The 14155-nt window shown below is 43.8% G+C and overlaps 1 non-coding gene across 1 annotated transcript; it reads left to right on the top strand.

Moving 5' to 3' along the window:
- The first annotated feature begins 11170 nt into the window (after window positions 1-11170).
- LOC112423666 (small nucleolar RNA U13) lies at window positions 11171-11273 on the top strand. Its single transcript, XR_003014139.1, has one exon. It is a non-coding gene; the product is annotated as a small nucleolar RNA U13 (small nucleolar RNA).
- The last annotated feature ends 2882 nt before the right edge of the window (window positions 11274-14155 follow it).

Genomic DNA, 14155 nt, shown 5'->3' with positions numbered 1-14155 from the left:
AAGGTGATAGAAAATATGATACTGGCATCTTTCCAGTGCCCTTTGAATGGAGTCCCTCCAGCTTCTTCCGGGAGCTGTTCTGAAGCCACTGGGTTCAGTCCAGCGCCCCGTTGAGTGTCTCCTCTGTGCCAGGCACTGTGCTAGGCACAGAGGATGAAAAATGGGTAAGACACAGTCTTACTCTCTATGAGCTTGGGTCTAGAGGGGTCTAACTGCAGCGTTACACACGTGATCTTGCTCTGCTTCCTGGCGTGGGAGAGGCAGATGAAGGGAAATAGACCCTGGTTTCCCCAACAAGCCCAGCTCTCTTGCAAGGGAAGCTGGTTACAGGAACCTCTGCTCCAGGCTCCACCTGCTCACTCACAGCCACAGCCCACCCACATTCCACATCCAAGGGTTGCTCTTTCTGCCTCCATCCCCTCTCCAGAGCTCCTGGCTCCCATAAGCCCAAGTCTCCCTCCTGCTCAGCCCCACCCACATGAGAAATCCAGAATGTATTTTCCCTGGGTTCGCTTCCAGCTCTTATGTTCCATGTCCCACACGGGGAGAGCATTTCTGCAGTCAGTCACAGGCAGCTTCCTTAATTGCATAGATTTCTGGTAGCAGATTTTCTTCCTCAATTTTGACCCACTCTGGTCTATAAAACAGTATGAATCTATTTATGTTTTCCTGAAATCACATTAACCAGAGATCTGAGGGCTGCCCTGCTTCCAAACATGTTAGATAATGTTGATTCAGGGTCTTAAATAATGCTACAAATAACTCACTCGGTACACAGTTTACTGGCAAATACACAAGATTTGGCTGAATGAGATTAAGTAAATTAAAACAGTGAATGAGAAAACAAAAGGTAGGAAACTGTCCCCTCAAAGAGTGACTCAGTAGTTATGTTAAAATATATTCAACCTCAACTGACAATCCTTATTCAAGACCCCCATAATTTTCCTGACTTTAAGAATCATAGTAAACTAACACAGGTAGGTAATAAACTCTTTGCACCTGGTGGAGGCTTTTCGATCATATTTGTTGGTCATCTTTCTTGTTGTTTGTTGACTGTTGGTGAGTGGGGAGTAAATGTGCACAGTCTGAGGTTGAACTTCATTGACTTGAAATTGTGAGTCACAGCATGTATGCTTCTCATCCACAAACTGCTTTCCTCTAAGCAGTGATTTTCAGTTGAAAGTGATGGCACTCGGACCCCGGGCGATGTCTGGAGACATTGGGGACGAGCACTGGGTGTTCCTGGCACCTAGTGAGTGGGGGCCAGAGATGCCACCAACCATCCTACAACATCCACGTTAGGCCCCACAGTGGAGAACCACCCAGCCCAAACTATCCACAGGACCACAATTGAGCAACCTGCTTTAAAGGAATCCACTGGACGCCTGCAATGTTCTCACCACCCCAGGCTTCACTCTGATTGTCCCACATGTCATCCTTCCATGTCGCTCAGGTGAGCTCCGTAGGAGGTCCTTCAGGAATTCTCCATGAGCAAACCATTCTGGCATTCAGTGCTGCTACAGCTGGGGTCTGGATGGCTTTCACTATTCTCTTCTACAGGAGCATGTCTCTGCATGGTGCCAGGGAAGCCAAGATGGCTGGCAGATTCCCCTGAGCCTCATTCACATGAGAAGCCCTTGCTGTTGTCAGAGGGGAACCTAAAAGGGAGTTGGATATTTAACTTTTTAAATGTGTTTGCTCAGTTCAGATACACAGGTGGAACGGTTCCTATTATGATACACGCGTGGCTCCATACTATCTGGATAACAGTCACCACCACGCTGGACAAGCTATGTATGGTGTACATGGACACGTTCTGGAGAACACCTGTCACCTCTCACCCTCGGAGCCTCCTGGTGACGATCTCCTTAGGCATAAGTCACCATGATTACTTTGGAGATCCTACTATCCTGGCCACAGTGAACTAGACCAAAGATTGGTGTCTGGCCCAAGTATGATCTAGAATGGAGCCTGGAATAAGAGCTCCACTCAACATCAGTGCTTAAGACAGATGACAGACTGGCAGGAACCACCACGTGCTCTGGGCTGGGGTGTTTGTGCTACGTGTGGAGGCAGACAGTTGAGAAACACAACGAAAGCAGTGGACAGAACCCATGAACCTCGGAGGATATCAGCCAGCAGAAGCACACTGCAGAAGGAACACCAACTTGGATGTGTGCCTGTGAATCCCAGGTACCCGGAGCCTCATGGGCTCATGGGTAGGTGTTCAGTTAATATGTGTTTAGAGAATGATTCAAGAATAGGGAGATACCTGGCAGCAGCAGCAGAAGGACACCAAGAAGCAGCGACATCGGGGAGCTCTTGACCGTGATGTTGGAGCTCAGTGTAGAAAGTGTCACCCACTGCTGAGTGGACGACAAGATCACCTGATCCCTAAGTGTCTCCTGTCCTATATACAGCTTGCCTGCCTGCCTGAGGCCAAGCCGGGCCGCTGCTGGGGCTGCTTCCTGCTCTGTCTTTCTTACCTGTGTAATTTCAAAATAAAATGACAAGGCCGGGCGCGGTGGCTCAAGCCTGTAATCCCAGCACTTTGGGAGGCCGAGACGGGCGGATCACGACGTCAGGAATTCGAGACCATCCTGGCTAACACGGTGAAACCCCGTCTCTACTAAAAAATACAAAAAACTAGCCGGGCGAGGTGGTGGGCGCCTGTAGTCCCAGCTACTCGCGAGGCTGAGGCAGGAGAATGGCGTAAAAACCCGGGAGGCGGAGCTTGCAATGAGCTGAGATCCGGCCACTGCACTCCAGCCTGGGCGACACAGCAAGACTCCGTCTCAAAAAAAAAAAAAAAACAAAATAAAATGACAGTAACTTAGATACTCTGAAAAGTCTCTTAAAACCCCAAAAAGGGGCCGGGAGCAGTGGCTCATGCCTGTAATCCCAGCACTCTGGGAGGCCAAGGTGGGTGGATCACAAGGTCAGATGTTCAAGACCAGCCTGGCCAAGACGGTGAAACCCCTCTTATATTTTTCTAGTGAAAATATAAAAATTAGCTGGGCACAGTGGCAAGCACCTGTAATCCCAGCTACTCGGGAGGTTGAGGCAGGAGAACTGCTCAAACCTGGGCAGCAGAGGTTGCAGTGAGCTGAGATTGTGCCACTGCCCTCCAGCCTGGGCAATAGAGTAAGGCTCCATCTCAAAAAAAAAAAAAAAAAAAGTCCACAAGACCTTGTCAAGGTGGAAACTAAGTAGAGACCTTGAACCTGGACAGGTTTTTAAGTGAATGGAGGACCAGTGAACCTAAGATGTGTACCTGCCCCTGGGGTTAATCCTTCTAGCTCATAACTTGGATTAATAATGGGACAAAATCTCTTACTAGGACTAAAAGCAAGAAAGAATATTTTTAGATGCGTTTTTCCCTCCCCTGCTCCAGCCACACTGTGCCGCTTGCCAGATAAAATACAAGCGTTTCTGTACCTTCTCCTGCATGACATAAACAAGACCTAGGATTTGAAGAGTTCTGTCTCAGATGAGACTTGGGACAGGCCACAGCTCTGCCCAGCCCCAACCTGAATGAGTCAACATTAACTTGATCCGCCCTATAATCAAAGCATCATTTATTCTGGAACCCTGAACCCACAGCAAAACAGTAGATAACAACCAGCCTATTAATAAGAGATGAAAGTGTTATTTTTAGATTAGGTTAACCTGGGAAAAGGTTGACTCAATTTTGGCTTACTGAGACGACCAAGCTGTGTACATTAACGGCTCATCTATTTATGTACTTAGCAGTGCTCAAATTAACAGGCACGTATCCACTCTCAAAACGCTGTGGTTTTCTGAAATGGGCGCAGATGTTCCACATAGGTAAGAGTCACCTCTGTGAACACACGCATTTCTCTTTCCTCTTAGAAAATACCTTAAATCTCTTCTGAATGCTGTGCAGACTCAGGCCTGTATGGGTATAACAAATTGAATGCCCGTGCACTCTGACTCTGGCTGCACCCTGAGTTAGCATCTGCTCGCCCTTCTTCCCCATGTTCTTTGAAGGTGGGGAGGTGGTAAACACGGGCATGACACAGTGTAAGGATGATTACTGCTACCGGCTCTTATTGTAAGGTTTTTAATTAAGAATTCATTTCTCAATTCCCTGTGGAGCTAACTTACAAAAAGAGGAAGAATAATGAGAGCATTTTATCAGGGGAAAAAAAAACAACTCTTCTACCTTTTAAAAAAAATTCCATAGCCCTGATAATGATGTAGATGAGATCATGCCCATTTTACAGACAGAGAAATTGAAACCAGAAGGCTCATCATCACAAAGCAATTTTCTATTGATTCTGGAATGAAAATCTAATTTTTAAAATTTTGATTTCAGTACTATGGCCTCGGTAATATGTATTTCATTACCTGAGTAGGAAAAATGAGACCAAAGAAAAGAAATAGAACTTCTAACTCAAACTTATTAGCACAGAACTTCCATTTCTGGCTCTGATGGAGTAACGTGCATCAATCCCACCAACCTGCAATACATCCTAACTACAAAAGCCGCACAAAATAAAAAACACGTTGTTGAAAGACAACAGAGAATAACCAAGTCAGCCAGTACTGGAGGGGCAACGATCCCAGAGCAAAAGCCCCCACAGGCAAGTCCAACGTCATTCCTTGCTTGTCTCCTTCAAGCATCTGCTACTTCCCCAACACTCTAACACAAAGGCAGACTCAGTGTTCAGGAGACGTCACTCCAAACCCTGGAGTCCGGGACTACTGAGGCTTCAGAACTGGAGAAGCAAAGAATTTGGAGAAAAAGAGACCACAAATAAGTGAATACACAGATTGAAAAACCTAAGCCACAGTGATAAGGTCTAACGTACATGTCATTAGAATTCTAGGGAAAGGGGTTGGGGAATAAAGGGACACAAACAATCCTTACAGAGGCACTGGCCGGAAATGTTCCCAAAATGCTAAAAACATTAATCCGCAGATTCAAGAAGCTCTACAGGATTAAAGCAGAATAAATTCAGAAGGCAAAATACATGCATTGAGATACATCACAGTGACATCTTGCTGAAAACCTCACGGGCACACATGCTGAAAACAAAAAACCCAGGAGAATTTTCAGAACAGCCGAGGCAGCCGGGGGGAAGGGCACATCACACTCAAGGAGCAACAGCTATGCTGATAACCGATCTTCCAGAAGAAACGGTGGAGCCCAGAAGACAATGGGATGGCGTCTTTAAAATGCTGAAAGGGATTGCCAAAATCTTTTTTTATTTTTATTCTAACGAGACAGAGTCTCGCTCTGCCACCCAGGCTGGAGTGCAGTGGCACAACCTTGGCTCACTGCAACCTCAGCCTCCTGGGTGCAAGCGATTCTCCTGCCTCAGCCTCCCGAGTAGCTGGGACTACAGGCACACACCACCACGCCCAGTTAATTTTTGTACTTTTAGTAGAGACAGGGTTTTGCCAGGTTGGCCAGGCTGGTGCCAAATTCTAGATCTGGAAAAATATCTTATAAAGCGAAGGCCAGATAACGCATTTTAGTTAAATTTATTGACATAGAGTATAGCAGACAAAATTGTAAATGTACGTTAAAAACATTCTTTGTGTCATACGTTTTTCTGCTAATGTATATGCCCTTTCCCACTAGGTTACAGACCTGCAAGGAAATAGACAAGATAAAAAACAAAAAACAATAAATTATTTTTAAGAACAACCAACCAATGCCTATCAGGTTTTTCCTTGTTCCAATTCACAGCTTTCAGCAACTTTACCTTTGTCATCAAAATATAAAATGCTGTGCCTAAGAAATGTCTCTACATAAGTAAACGTCTTGGCTAATTCAAAAGCACGAGAAAAACTAACTTAAATATTTTACCTGGCACCACACAGCAGCTGAAGAAAAAAGGGACAGGCCTTGCCCTTCCTCCGCATTGCGTTCCTAATTACATTCCTGGTCACACTCCCAAATCCTGTGCGGAACAAAGACAGTGCAGGGAGTATGTTGAGACTGTGTCTAAAAACGTAATCAGCACCTTTCTTAATAAAGTTTGTAGAGTGTAAAAAACCATCGTGGGTTTGGGCATCAAATAGATTTTTCAGATCACTCTTCGAATCCATCAGTTTCCAGTTGTCTATTTTTTTGTTTTGTTTTGTTTTGTTTTGACATGGAGTCTCATTCTGTCACCCAGGCTGGAGTGCCGTGGCGCGATCTGGGCTCATTGCAACCTCCAGCTCGCAGGTTCAAGCAATTCTCCCTGCCTTCGTCTCCCGAGTAGCTGGGGTTACAGGTGCTTGCCACTATACCTGGCTAATTTTTTTATTTTTTAGTAAAGAGGTGTTTTTGCCATGTTAGGCAGGCCCATCACACCCAGCCCAGTGGTATGTTCTTGGGCAAAATATTTAATCTTTTTCAGGCTTCTTTTCTTCATTTTTTCCTTTTATTGTGTGTGAGACAGGGTGTTGCTCTGTTTCCCACACGGGAGTGCAGTGGTGCGATCACAGCTCATTGCAGCCTCAACCTCCTGGGATTAAGTGATCCTCCAGCTTCAGCCTCCAAAGTAGCAGGAACTATAAGTGTGTGCCACACACGTGGTTAAATTGTTTTAAATTTTTTGTGTGTGGAGATAGAGTCACCGTATTTTTTCCCATCTTTTAGATGAGAATACTGGTACCTATCTCAAAGACTGGTGAAGATTAACTGAGATAATGAATACATGCCCAGTACAGTGCATGACTCATAGTTGACATTGAAAATAGTAGGTATTATTTTTATTATATAGTCACTCCAGGTAGTAGGAAAATACTGAATGACAAAGCATTCAGTGGGAAATAATAACAGATACGTCCATTGTCACTCAGAATGATGAGGAATATGACTGAGTACTAACAAAAGCACTATGTTATTTATACACGCCGATTTCCCTATTTTGCAGGCTGTGAAATTTGGTTGCTGTAGAGATAGGGTGGTTATTAGACATCCGTGAAAATAAGCACACTGTGAGAATTTATAGGGAAATACATTTAATTAAGTGCCATCTGAGCCACCCACACTGTGAACAAGGATTCTGGCAACAAAGGGTTATTGTTGCCAAGTTCCTGCCAAATGTTATTTTCTTAAGTTAGTGTGTTGGTGGCGGCGGCGTTTTTTCTGGCCAAAGCCTGAACAAAGAATTCCAGATGGCACCATGGAGTAAGAAAAGCCCCATCGCCATAGACCCAAAGTCTCCCAAAGTCCAAAGAAGATTGGGAAATCCTTTTAAAATATTTCCTTTGGATGGAGGAAGGGGGTGGGTACCACAGGAAATGTAAAGTAGGAAATAATGGCGGTTTAACTTTAGGGTAAATTATTTGAGGATATTAATTCATTTCTTAAACTTAGGCTGTGCTTCCCCCGACCCTCAAGGAGGAACAGCAATGCAAGGCCTGTGCCGAGCACAAGGTTCTTACTAAGTGCTGGTTGAACTGAGCAAACCGACCCCCAGAGCACACAGTAAGTGCACAGAAATGACACCAAAATGACCAGCTCATGAAGCACGTCTGCAGGTTTCAGTCTCTGTGCTGAGCACTTCACATGTGTCATCAGATCCTGCAACAACCCAAGACAACCTTATTTCATCCTTGATTTTTAGCTATAGACATTCAGTCTCAGAGAGGTTAAAGACTTCCTTTCATCACAGAGCTAGTCAGTCACACAGCTGGGATCAACCGCAGATCTGTCTGACTTCCAAGGTCATATTCTACCACTGCACTGAGAAACCTGAGTAAAGTCCTAAAAATTCCACCTTCACATCAGTAGGTTACTAAAACAATCAAGGTGTAAGATTAGGCTTGGCCAACAGAGGAATTCTGACCAATATGAAACTACTGGTCGAAAAACTCAGGAAGATACCTACTGTGTCGGGAAATCACAGGACATTCTGTGTAACAAAGTTCAATGTTATGGGGTGAAAAATAAAACACCCAACAAGCCAGTGAGGGCCACTTGTATAACTGAGCCTCCGTATTTCCACTAGAGGAGCTGAGTGTGCAGGGATGCGGTGCAGTGCCTCATGCAGCCTTATGCAGGGATGCAGTTTGCACACCCTTCTTTCTCCTTAGCTAGTAGAAAAAAATGCAGATATGCAGGTTGAAAGTATAAATGTAAAAATTGTTTAATTAATTATTAAATATTCTTATAGCTATCAGATGTAATGACAAAGACAGACAATGCCAGAAGTCATGTTTTCATAACTCTTTAGAAAAAGAAAATAATACAGTAAAGATCTGGAAAGCACGTAATTATAGGCTGCAAGTGCATGAGAGTGACCTGCCTCCATCCCAAGTCTCCACCATCCTTTAGACTTATCCTTTATAAGCTGAAGACTGTTATATCACTCCCAACATCTCTACTGAACTGCAAAACCATACATCCAATTAGCTTTCAGACGGCTCCAGTTATACGTCACAAAGAGTTCAAATTCAACATATCAAAAATATCCAAAATTTAGCTCATAATCGTGTAGTCCAAATGCATTCTTTCTTTAATATCCACTATTCCAGTGATTAGCCCAGGTATTCTTACAGTCACTCATGCTGGAGACACAAGGGTCATCTCGCACTTGGACTCCTCTCTATCTTCTTCCCTCTACAACTGATTTCTCTCAGGTTTGCCCTTGCATATTTCCTGATTTCATCTTTCTCCGCTTCTCCCTTTCTCTCTCTCTCCCTCCCTCCATCCAGCAGTGGTGCCTTTAGTTCATCATTGTTTCTCATCTGAATTAAACCAAGTAAACCAAGTCCTCAGTTATTCTTTCTCTAGTCTTGTTCCAACATAATCCATTTTCCACTCTAACGTGGTCCTTTCACCTCATTGATTCTAGACACTTCTGTATAAAATCCAAAAGTCTTCACATGCCATATAAGATCCTTCATGATCTGTTATCTGCCCACCTCTCCATTTTTGACCCTTGTCCTTCCTACCCTGTGCCTCCACAATCTAGTCAAAGCAAACTCCATACTTCATCTCAAATGGCCTTCACTCTCATCTCTGTGCTTATCCTCCCACGCCTGTCACACTCCTTCCCTGCTAACCCCTCCACACTCCTATACAAGGTAAGGTCTCTTCTAGGAAATGTGGACTCGGCCCCCATCTCCTTCCTCTCGTGGCACCCTGTGCTCACCTCTGCCCCTCTGTCGTGGTCCTTACCATATTGTGTTGTGACCCTCTTCAAAGCTAGCAACCCAAAAGACAGACATGAATTCCTCATCTTTGTATCTATCACCTAGTAGAGTCCATGCAATAATAGGTGGTCAGTAAAAGTTTGTGGAATGAATTAATCTAGAAAAGAAGACAGGAAAGCAAAAAGGAACACCATATGTTGGGTAGAGTTTATTTATAGGCACATTTAACAATTGTGAGACACAGATGATCTATCATGTTTTCAGAGTTTGGGACTTCAACAGGGAACTAAGAGGAATAAAGGGAAGCCTGATCTCAAAGATTTAAATCACATAAAGACCATAACTGAAATATGTAATTGCCTAAAGGGACAAATGGATTCATCAACTGAAGGGTAAACTAATCCATAAATATCCCCGGTCTAACAGCGTCTGGCATAAAGCCTTGGGGAAAATGCGCACACCCTGCACGGCACTCTAGTGATAACCTTCGGCAAAAAGTGACACCAGCTGGAGCTTTCCTCCACGCACAACAATTTCAGCCAGGGAAGAAGTAGTGGCAGAAATAATAATCATGAAAGATAAATACATAATGGATAAATGGGTGGATGAAAAGATATGCGACGGATGGATACGTAGATTGATAGAATAAATAGATGATTGATAATTAGATGATGGAGAGATGATAGATGAAATTGAATAGATACATGATTGATAAATAGATGATGGATAGATAAATGATGGATAAATGATAGATTATAGATGATAGATAGGTAGGTAGATAGATAAAATAGAATAAATAGATGATTGATAATTAGATGATGGAGAGATGATAGATGAAATTGAATAGATACATGATTGATAAATAGATGATGGATAGATAAATGATGGATAAATGATAGATAATAGATGATAGATAGGTAGGTAGGTAGATAAAATAGAATAAATAGATGATTGATAGATGATGGATAGATAAATGATAGATGGGTGATAGAGAGATAACAGATAGATTAAATAGACAGATAAGTAATACATAGATGATAGAAAGATAGATAGACAGACAGACAGACAGGCTGGCCATAGCTCTTTTGCTGGTGAAGCTGCAGTAGTAGAACACTGTTGCAAGAACAAATGCAGGCAGAAAATATGGACATTTGGAAGGTGGAAGCCAATGGACTGTCAGTGGGATCTGCTAAAAAGAAATTTATGGTCTGATCCCACAGATGGTGATATATGTGGAGAACCAGCCACCTTGTGCAAAAACTGGGAAGAATGAGGGGAAAAACTAGACAAGAACTAAACAAGTGAAGAGAACAACAGAAGATGGTAAAGAAGAGGATCTAAGGCAATAAGAGCTAAGGTGTTGACCATTAGCAAAACCAGAGCAGAGAGAAAAGATACATTCACACTGCAATTGGAGAAGAGAATGCATTAGTCCCAAAGATACAGAAGCTGAAACAGCCCAATACTCAGGATTTGCACTTCTGGCCATGATGGAGTAACACGGATCAGATTCACCCTCTTACCTTAAACAACAGCAACAAATGGAAATAATTTTAAATAATTTCAGACACTGGACAAGAGGCAGCAGAGGACAGTGACTCCCAAGAAAAGGGGGAACAAGCAAGGTGAGCCCTGAGATGCTCCGGCTTACCAGGTGGACAGCGTTTTCAGTTAAGTGATGGTGCAAAAAAGACGGAACCTAAACAAAGCCTACCGGTTTGTGGACACAGGTGAGAATTCGGGGATGTCACTCTAGCTAACCCTGCAGAGGAGAGTAATGGAGAAAAGAGAGCTTCACAGGGAAGAGAGCTGCACAGAGAGACCTGCACAGAAGGAGAGCCTGGAGATGGAAAGGGGGTTCCCCTACTCTTCACCTGAGTACTGGTCAGGGCGTAGATGTGAAGAAGCTGTACCAGGAGCGAGCAGGTGGAATCATCTCTGAGCTAGCGGGCAAGGGACTTTGATGTCCCCATAGCCAGAGTGGAGAAATCTTGTAATACATGGGGCACTATGTGCCCTCAAAAGGAAAAATGGTACCCTAGGCCAGGTTCTTTTGTGCTTCAAAAGTGTGATGATTGGGTCTTTTGCTCATGTGTGAGATGTGCCTCCCTCAAACCTTATTATGACATCGGCACATCACCCATCTGACGTGGAAAAGAAAAAGAAAAACTTCCCTGCACCAAAGGCTGCTCTGGTTCCATTTGACCACATGCTTGAAAGCAAACTTCAAACAGATTAACTGTTTCCAAGCAACTTAACTGTGCCCCAGAACAAAGACCAAGAATATTTAAAAGAATACCAAAATATCTGACATCCAACAAGATAAAAATTACGTCTGGCCATCCACTCAAAAATTACCAGACATGCAAAGTAGCAGGGAAGCATAATGGATAATGAGCGGGAGGGAAACTGATCAACATAAATAGACCCAGAAATAACATAGATGCAGGAGTTAGTAGACAAGGACATCGAAAACAGTTATAACTACATTCCATATGTTCAAGAAGGTGGAGAAAAATGTGAGCATATTAAGGATATAAAAAGATATTTTAAAAGAGCAAAAAAGTTGGGAGAGGAGCACCTCAAAGCTTGAGGTATCTCTGACATGTTAAAAGGAAGTAGCAACATCCACTTTCCTTATCTAGTGTGGTCATACCAGGCACCTTCCAAACAAGTAGACTTTTGAGAATGAAAGGGGTGCTGTTAATAGTGAACTTGGGACCATCAGCATAAACAGAGACTGTCCCACATTGACCGTGACATATGATGGGGCCAGCATTTCCTCCCAAAGCTTAGCAATATTTAACAGTGTGTAGGACATGACCATCAACAACAGCTGACATTACGAAGTTTCAGTCCTTAAAGGGATGGCCTCAGCCTCTGAGAACTCTCAGCCATGCCTACTAATGCACACCACGTATCTCTCCAAAATAAGTTTGTCCTTTGCAGTCCTCTTCACTTGTTACATGGCTGACTCTGACACTTCCACTGGGAGTCTCAGGCTCAGACTTCACAATCCTTGTCTAAATCAAACTTAGCTGACTCTAGTCTCGACCCCACAGGACCATGCTGCCTACCACTCAACAGTGGCTAAAATGAAAGAGTTGTGAAAGAGTTAATGAGCTACTGCTCCTTGGTAAGGAACTTATAGTAAAGCTACCGCTACCCTCCTGGCTTTGCACAACAGCCCACCAGTTATACCAAACCAGAGTTTGCCTAAGTATTGGCAAATGCCCTTTCAAGTGGGGTCTGTATATACTCTGAATTATTTGTCCAAGTGAGTAAAAATATTCAAGGTGCCAAAGAGAAAGACGATCTCTTGCAAGTAAGCAACAAGTCTCACGAAACCTTCAAGTCCCGATCCAGTGGGAAGAAATTTCCGTCCAATGAGAGTGAAAAGACAGTGGGTGTGTTGGGGACTGGAGTGCCTCCTTTTATTTCCACAAGCCTCTGCTCCTGTGAATAATGAAATGATCACAGATCCTGACTTCATGTTATGACCTGATTGAAACCCAGACCCAAACCTGTCCTGGAGCATGTGATAAACCAGATGCCTGGAGCTCAGTTGTCACCACCTTCTCAAACACAGGCATCGTAATTAAAACATTATAAGCTATACTTTTTGCCAAGGATTCAGATAAAACATCAAAAGTGGGGAAAAGGGTGTCTTTCTTTCAGTTAAAGGGCAGGTCCAAGATTGGGGGATAAGAGTGGAAAATCGGGTAGAGGAGAAACCAGAGACAGACCAAAGCTGAAGCTCATCCCCAGTGAGGGGACCTTTCCCATTTTGGAGAGAGATTGTGCTGTACTGATGACCATGTGAATAAACAAGCCTCTTCTCTCCACTCCTCAACCTTGTCTTTAAAAACAGGCCTGTCCTGGCATGTGGGGAAAACATACAAAGCATGTTGAGCTCAGATATGAATCTGAATGCTGTGGAAAACAGCCAAAAAAGTGGCATCTTCTCCGCCACTGACAATCCTTTGCATCGCTCTCCTCCTTGCGGGTAAATGAGAGCTGGAACTCAGCCTTGGCTCACAGCAGAAAACAATTCTAACCCAGGGCGCATCCACATTCGTGGGGAAATGTTCAAGTGCTTGATCATAGATGCAGGAAGAAAAGTCTGGTTTGTTGGCATCAGACCTAGTCTTTGGATGGGAAAACTAATAAACATCAGCTTTGAAGACAAGAGACAAACATTTCTTCTCCAGAAATATACTGACAGTGACTTTATAGTCTTCAAACATTTGGGCCTTTAAAATAAACAGACTTTGTAAAATATCTAATTAACAGCTAAAGGTTGTAAGTGAAGGCTGGAATATTGAGAAGACAAATAATTGGAGTTCATTTATCTTCAATGCTCTAAATTTTTGCTTCTTCCACCTTTGCCTATAGGATGGACACATCCTGGGAACTTAGGCTAACCCAGGCAGAACCAGGGGCAACACAACTAGCAGACGAAGTTGAATAATGACTCTCACCCAAACCTCCCTTCACTTTGCTGCCCAGAATTTGGTCTTGTAAAAGATTCAGACATCCATGCTTCTCCAGTTAGAACAGGCTTTACTTCTATAGATATGCACAGGTAAACCAGGAGATTCGAATCTATACAACATACCTAGAACATCTTTTTAGAGCAAGTTTCACTTGAAGATTTAGGGGAAGGGGTGTTAAGAAATGTTCTTTTGGCCGGGCGCGGTGGCTCACGCCTGTAATCCCAGCACTTTGGGAGGCCGAGGCGGGCGGATCACAAGGTCAGGAGATCGAGACCATCCTGGCTAACACTGTGAAACCCTGTCTCTACTAAAAATGCCAAAAATTAGCCGGGCGAGGCGGCGGGCGCCTGTAGTCCCAGCTACTCGGGAGGCTGAGGCAGGAGAATGGCGTGAACCCGGGAGGCGGAGCTTGCAGTGAGCCGAGATCGTGCCACTGCACTCCAGCCTGGGCGACTAAGCGAGACTCTGTCTCAAAAAAAAAAAAAAAAAAGAAATGTTCTTTTGGCCGGGCGCGGTGGCTCACACCTGTAATCCCA

The sequence above is a fragment of the Macaca nemestrina genome, chromosome 5 (genome assembly GCF_043159975.1).
Source record: "Macaca nemestrina isolate mMacNem1 chromosome 5, mMacNem.hap1, whole genome shotgun sequence".
NCBI lineage: Eukaryota > Metazoa > Chordata > Mammalia > Primates > Cercopithecidae > Macaca > Macaca nemestrina.
The sequence above is the reverse complement of the archived record's forward strand: the minus strand, read 5'-3'. Positions and strand labels throughout refer to the sequence as shown.